This window comes from Mytilus trossulus, chromosome 14 (assembly GCF_036588685.1).
Source record: "Mytilus trossulus isolate FHL-02 chromosome 14, PNRI_Mtr1.1.1.hap1, whole genome shotgun sequence".
Classification (NCBI taxonomy): Eukaryota; Metazoa; Mollusca; class Bivalvia; order Mytilida; family Mytilidae; genus Mytilus; species Mytilus trossulus.
In genome coordinates this window covers 40,655,299-40,663,228 of record NC_086386.1, presented here as the reverse complement: position 1 = coordinate 40,663,228, position 7,930 = coordinate 40,655,299, and the positions used below count along the sequence as shown (strand labels likewise).

General features: G+C 31.9%; 1 long non-coding RNA gene across 1 annotated transcript; it reads left to right on the top strand.

Moving 5' to 3' along the window:
• Nucleotides 1-669: 669 nt before the first annotated feature.
• On the top strand, nucleotides 670-4,707 carry LOC134697327 (uncharacterized). The gene is made up of 3 exons (XR_010103101.1): nucleotides 670-1,126; nucleotides 4,071-4,158; nucleotides 4,610-4,707. It is a non-coding gene; the product is annotated as an uncharacterized LOC134697327 (long non-coding RNA).
• Nucleotides 4,708-7,930: the final 3,223 nt, after the last annotated feature.

Here is a 7,930-nt window from a genome sequence, read left to right as displayed (position 1 = left end):
TTCTGATTTTAACATGTTCAATAATGATTAAAAACTAATTACACGTTACATTGCCGTTCCCTCTTCAAGCACACTGTCATACTGGAATTTCTCTAAATAATTGTTATCATGTTTTAGTATACAAACCCTTGAATGTTAAATAGGTGCAAATGTCAAAATGGTTGGATTTATTGCATCTATCACTGGCATCAATGGAAAGACCACATCAGAATAAATAGAGTTTAATTGGTTTGACAAATAACTGATGCATTTACGACTGTGGTTTAACCGCATCAAAAATAAATACTGACATCTGATTAACTTCAGATACTTATGATATTATCAAGCAAGTGATAATATCAACCTATTGATATATTTAATCTGAATTTCTCACCCTTTTCATTTATCATAGAGCATGTAAAAGTGACCTATTACAGCGGCTTATCCCTACCACTAATTATATAGTAAGTGCCTGCCCCCTCCCCCTAGAGGAGAAAACAGCACACAGCCTCAGTAGTAAAAGAATAGTACATATATAATGATTTTTTTGTCATAGGGAAATTTTATAGTCTTGTTAAAAATTGTTTGTTAATTTTAACATCTCATTTGAAAAAAAATAATTCATGTTGTTTAATCGGCATATATTACATTCTTTGTGTGACCAACATTTTATTTTTCCGTTAATTTTGAATGAAACATGTGGCATACTTAAATCCGAAAGAACTTCAAAACCTAACAGACAAGAAATAACGTAACATTTACAGATCTGCAGGTAAATACGCTGTTATGTAAATATTCTTATCAGATATTAATGTCCAGGATCTCTGCATGGTTAAAGTCTAATTAGATGGAATTCCAACGGTAAAGATAATTTGTTAAATGTAACACGATATCCTTTCAAGTCTGTTCGAATTCTTTTGAACTGTGAAGTAAATCAATGTGATAAATCACACACCCTAGTAGGAAACATTGGAGCCGGAAAACGCGCGTTTTCTTTCTTAACATGAGAGTATTGTTCAATCAAAAGTGTTATTTTGAAATTTTTCATTTCAAATTATTCTTAATTATGATGGTTTGCGTAAAACTATCAACAGCACCAAGCTTAGACAATCAATTCCAACGAAATGACAATATGGATGGAGAAGAGGTAAGCATGTTTAACTTCAATTTGATCTTTCAAAGTTTATATTAAAGTAGTCGGGAATGACTTTTCCAATTAAAAAAAAGAAGTGGTTCATATTCTAATTCGTGGTCAGTTAAAAAAAAAGAATATTTATATCAATGTCTACACGAACTGTTAAATTTTTTTTTCTTTTTTCTTCCAAGACCAGTAACAATCTCAAGATTTGATGTAATTGACAGGTATTATTATCTAAGTTACATACAAATTGAGGTATACGAAGGTAGCCATTAATTTTTAAATTCTTTAAACTGTGAGTTCATCGAGTTTGCACGAACATATTTCAATCAATATTGATAAAAGTTCAGTCATTAAAAACGATATCTATTTTATGAATTAAGAGTTAATTAAAATGTGTTTCCTACATGCAGATTCTAATTTGATGTTTAAACTATCCAATGTGTTAGAAGATCTTAAAAGGACGTTGTGAGGTAAACTTGACTGACCGCATTATAGACTGAAGCTTAATGTCATGTGTCGCATGATTTGTTTACTTATATAGATACTGTTTATTAACTTTTTTTATTTATTGAATATATATTTATGCCCCACCTACGATAGTAGAGGGGCATTATATTTTCTGATCTGTGGCTCCGTACGTTCGTTCGTCCGTCCGTCCATTCGTTCGTTCGTTCGTTCGTTCGTCCGCAGGTTAAAGTTTTTGGTCAAGGTAGTTTTTGATGAAGCTGAAGTCCAATCAACTTGAAACTTAAAATTGAGAATGGAAATGGGGAATGTGTCAAAGAGACAACAACCCGACCGTAGAAAAAAACAACAGCAGAAGGTCACCAACAGGTCTTCAATGTAGCGAGAAATTCCCGCACATTAGTACACTTGTTGCTTATGATATGATATTTCTAATTATAAAGCCAAATTAGACTTTTGACCCCAATTTTACGGTCCACTGAACATAGAAAATGAAAGTGTGAGTTTCAGGTTAAAGTTTTTGGTCAAGGTTGTTTTTGATGAAGATGAAGTCTAATCCACTTGAAACTTAGTACACTTGATGCTTATGATTATGATCTTTTTAATTCTAAAGCCAAATTAAATTTTTGACCCAATTTCACGGTCCATGGAACATGGAAAATAATAGTGCCAGTGTACTTTGGACACAATCTTGGTTTTTTTTTTTTTATGTTTGAACTAACTGATAAGAACAACAGAAACATTGGAAATTCTAAAATAGTTTCTGGTGTGTTATAGAACTCACAATTAATATATTTCTTTAAAATTAGCTCAAATTGCCGCAATGATCTATATGATTGTAATTCTTGATTATTGCTAATCGAATATGCATGTTTGGGTGTGTTACGTTTGTACGGAATTAGAAATTAACGGGCATTACATTTTCGCGAGAGAAAAATAGAGTTGCGTGAGTTTTACAGATAAATTTAAAAAAGAATGTAAATGCAACTCGTATTAGACCTTTTACTGAGCCGATGCTGATTAAAATCACAAAGATATTTTACCTTACAGTGTGTAAATGTCAAATATATAGATATAGAAAAATGTGGTGTGAGTGCCAATGAGACAACTCTCCATCCAAACAACAATTTAAAAATAAAAAAGGTAAACAATTATAGGTCAATGCACGGTATTCAACACGGAGCCTCGGTTCACACAGAACAACAAGCTATAAAGGGCCCCAAAATGGTCTTTTGTGGATAGTTGTCTCATTGCCAATCATACCACATCTTCTTTTTTATATAGTGTAAAACCATTCAAAATGGGAAAACCTACGTTGTCTATATAAAAAAACGAGAAACGAGAAACACGTATAAATTACATAAACAAACGACAACTACTGTACATCAGATTCCTGACTTACACAGCTACTTTTGCATAGGTACTTTTTCTTTACTTTAAATCTGTAGTACTGGAAATTTACTTTTAATATTTAGTACTATTTCTTTACTTTAGAATTATTGTAATATTTAGGTACTTTTATTTTTCAGTACTTGAGTAGAATACAATGATATACAGACTTAGAGCGATAGAGAGTTACTCTCAGATCCTTTCTTAGTGTCTTTTTGTTGTCGGAATGTACAAGTACTCAGTCACGTTAACTCTGTGTTCTTGTTTAATGTTTTTCTACTTGTATTCATCTGATAAGTTAAGCCTCATTCAACTGATTGTTATTATAGTTCATTCCCTATGTTGTACTGTTACACTACTGTCCACTGTCTCAAGTTAGGGAGCGGATCCCGCTAACATATTTAATTCAGTGTTTGTCGTTTGTTGATATATTTGTTATTATCGACTCCTAGTTCTCGACTCCTAGATTAAGAATTGAACGATGGACAGTTATGGCGTGATTTTTTTTTGCTACCTGATTTGAAGATATTACGAGACGTGATTCATAATCAAAAAGTTTATTGATTGGTTAGGACAATCCAAACCAAGTAAATGTCCTTCAATCCCGTAGAGTAATGTATTTGTCCTCTCTATTTTAGCAATTAGATTTTACACAGATAACCTTTATCTATAAATAGTCGAATCTTCTGGATTAAAAAAACAACGTTAAACGATACTACTTCATAGTGTGACCTCTCGTGTGTTGTAAAATTTGTTGATTGCTGCACGTGGCTATTCTAGTAAATGAACTAATCTACAAAGCAAGAGCACTTTCCATTTTCTTCAGCTAAGAGTCGAATAGCCTTTTCGAAAGGCTAACGCCTGTTCATTTTGTTGTTCATTTATTCTTTTTGCCTGGAGAAGTGTAAACCCTAGTTTCGTCATAATTTCTAAATTTAGTAATAAAACATTCAGAAATATACACTTCAAGTCAAATATTAATGGATAATTAATATTAATAAAAAAAAAAATGATTTCTCGTATGCAATAATATCTTTGACATTGATCTGTTTACACCTTATATATTAGTAGAACATTAGTATTTTTTCTATCATAGATACAGATTACACAGAAAAGAAAAAGAAAACAAAGTTAACAAGACAAAACCAGACCTGAATTGAAAAAGCAGAAGAAAGGCAAAAAAGGTACGCTATTGTACAGTTGTTGTTACAGTGTCATTTGGAGGAGCAATGACGATTTTGTTCAATGCCGTTACCGGTGGCAATCATTAACACTGTTTGTTATTACAAAAAAACCGGACATATTTTAGTTTGTTTGAATATTAAAATTATTCATAGGGGGAGGGGGTTGGCATATGGTATATTGCTTATAGAATTGTTTTAGTTCAACTGATTTAAAAGTATTTTTAATAAGTAAGTCAAACGCGTTGTCTTTGCTTGCTCATATTACTAAATATTTTTCTTCATTTCAAATCAAATATTTTTCATTTGAGCAAAACGTCTAGACGTTTTATTAGCAAACTCAACATGGAATCGGTAATTGACTACTTTATAATATTTATTTGTTTTTCTTTGATCATCAACCAGCAACATTTAAGGTCGAAATCAATCGTTTTTGTTTTTTTTGTATTTTTAGGAAATACCAAGAACATGACAACTAGACGCACCATATATAGCTCATATGTATATGGCTATATATGTCAAAAGAAACAGATATTGTATTCTATAATACAGGAATTAATAGAAATCATTTTCTTTTTTTGAGTTGATTTGTTATATACATGAGTTATCATATTTGTTGTGGCTATTTTACCTAGCAGTTGAACAACATATGGTTTCAACAGCAACAGTACAATTATGTTTTATTCAAAATAATGTTCATGCTTTATTATGTAATTTTCAAGAATTTAAATTTTCTACCTGTGCTGTACTGACATTAAACAGTTGTAGTTATGTTTTCTCTTGAAAAAACATTGATTTCTATCTCGTTTACTTTCCTTTAATTTGGTGGATTCACGAATACGTGATAGCGTGATCACCCCGAGTGCGAGAGGTCCTAGGTTGGAACCCGGCTGGATGAAAACAGAGATTTTATAATTTGTATTTGTTGCTTCTCCTCTTAGCACGCAGCATGAAGGAGTTTGATTAAAGGATTGATTGGCTCGAAGTGATAATGCTATGACCGTTTCTGTGGACTGTTATCTTATGAACAACATGACGGTTGTCACTTGTGAAGCAGTATTTTCTTCCCTTTCGGAGTTGCCGAGATAACCCCCAGCTTTTGGTGGGATTCGTGTAGCTTGTAGGTTTTAATTTCTTTGACGTTTTTTCTTCACTATTGTTTTTCTTTTCTGTTGTAGCCATGGCGTTAGTTTACTTTCGATTTATGAGTTTGAATGTCCCTCTGGTATCTTTTACTCCTCCTTTATGAATTAGCTTGTTAAAAATCCGACTCAGCGTGTGGTTCAAGTGAAAAGTAAAAGTTATTTTTCATGTTACCTTAACTTGTTCTTGTCCTGAATATGCATATTTATTTACCGCTGGACAGTGCGAAGCCAACATAATCACCAAGATTCATCTTTTATTTCGTATTTGAATGTTTCAAAGTCATTTAAAGACTTGTACATGTTCATTAGTTAGTGTTAATTATGACCTTCAAATCTAAGGCCCACTATCTAACTCTGCAAAATAATTTAAAGCAGTATTTTCACTAGCTCGACTTGTTTGCAATAATAATAAAAAAAAACTCAGTCGAAAAGTGCATTGAGAATTGCACTGCTTTTCCATGCTTCACCTGATAAATGTTCGTAATTTTTATATTCAAGATTGGCGTTTTTAGACGGAAAGTAAATGTTTGCAAAATGCTGTAGGAATGGATAAATACACATAATGGGGACATTTCCCCATTCTGTGTATATTGTTTATTTCTTCGACATAGAAAATGACCAATTACACAGCCTGTTTTAAAGATTATTTTCATGTGGGGAAATTTCCCCAATATTGTTTAGTGTTCACGTATGTGTTGTCTTCCTGTATAGATGTTTCCCACTACTTGTAATTTAATGGGGAAATTTCCCCATATCGTATTCTTTTATCACCATATTGAAAGTCATATTTAATGTGGGGATATTTCCCCACTTTATTCATGATGTTAATTACAATTACTTACACACACACTTCTTAAACTTAAAATTACATTTGAGATAAAGTGGGGATATTTCCCCAGTCTAAAGGTCTTTTTATTCCGGGGATATTTCCCCATTTTCATTTTTTTAATTCATTATGAGCATAGATGAGGAATAATTTCAATGTTTACATTTTAATGTATGTTACATGTATAGCAAGGAGTTTCATCATTCTTTGTTCCTGCATGAATATAAAGTTAACATCAGGTGTTATTCTGAATAAATGTTTACTAATTTTTTGCAACTGAATTGCCTTGCCTTCTTCAAATAAAGATGTTTTTTACAATAAACGTTGACAATCTTTTTGTTTACCGAATTTGAAACCACACTAAAAAGAGAATAAAATAGATATTCTCTTTTTCAAATAGAACGCGTTTAAATGTGTTATCGTTTGTAGTTGTAAATCTTAGCTTTTTTCTGTTCTATTCGTGTTGTAGGATAAAGATAACTAATCGCCCAGCTCATTTATAAGATTTTAGTTTTGGTCTACTAAACGTACACGATGTATTTGATTTACAGTTTGATTTAGAAGAAATACTGACATAGCTAGATGATACAATTCATTATCTAATTACTACCACAATTTTATATACAAGTTTGTAATTTTCATTTTTATTGATACATGTAATATCAGTATTACAAACCTAATCTTGAACTCTATCCTATTTTTTGGAAATTGTTTAGAAATTTAAATCTGACGTCGATCTATTCGGCAAACATATATTACGTTATTCATGTTGTTGGGCTTTACTGTTTATATGTGCTGATTTAGGTTGATTTACGTATTCGTTTTTATTCTAGATCTGTAGTGAGTCACCACTTCGGTGTTAACATTTATACCAATTATGAAGTCATTTGTTTATAAATATACTGTTTGCAAAAGTATGAATTATTCTAAATAATATGGATTTTTTTAATTCCAGGCAGATAACCTCAACTGTTTTTGGCATAACGTTTTGGAATTTTTGTTCATCAATGCTTTCATTTTTGCTTGATTTTCTTTGCTATTTTGACCTGAGCGTCGCTGATGGGTCTTATGTAGACGAAACGCGCGTCTGGCATATTAAATTATGGCCCTGGTATCTTTAATTATTATAAGTTTGTCGTAATGTTCTATTGTGTTATTTATTTGTGTGTTTCTCCGTCCTGTATGTTCTTCCATTTATTTGTATTGTAGTCCTGTCATGTAATGTTGTAATTTGAATGTTAATTTAACATTTCCATAAAAGCGAAAGGTTTGGCTAGCCACAAAACCAGGTTCAATCCACCATTTATTTCTAAAAATATCCTGTACCAATTCTGGAAAATGTAAATTGTTATTTTATAGTTCGTTTTTGTGTGTGTTGCCTTGTTGTTTGTTTTTGTTCACTTCAGTGTTTCTGTTTGTTGTAATGTACTATATTGTACAATTTATTCGCGTTATTCTCTGTCCTGATTGTTCTTGCATTAATTTCTTCTCTTTTCCTGTCATGTAATGTTGTCAGTTCAGTGTTATATTTAACATGCTATAAAAGTGCAATGTTTGGCTAGCCACAAGACCAAGTTAAAACCACCATTTTATCTTTAAATGTTCTGTTCCATGTCAGGAAAATCGCCATTGTTATATAACGCTTCTGATTGTGTTGCATTTTTGTGTTCCAGATGTGTCGTTGTTCTTGATATTTGATGTGTTTCCCTTAGTCTCAGTTTGCAACCCGGTTTGTTTTTTCTCAATCGATGTATAAATTTCGAACAGCGGTATACTACTGTTGCCTTTATTTGGCGTGCTTAGC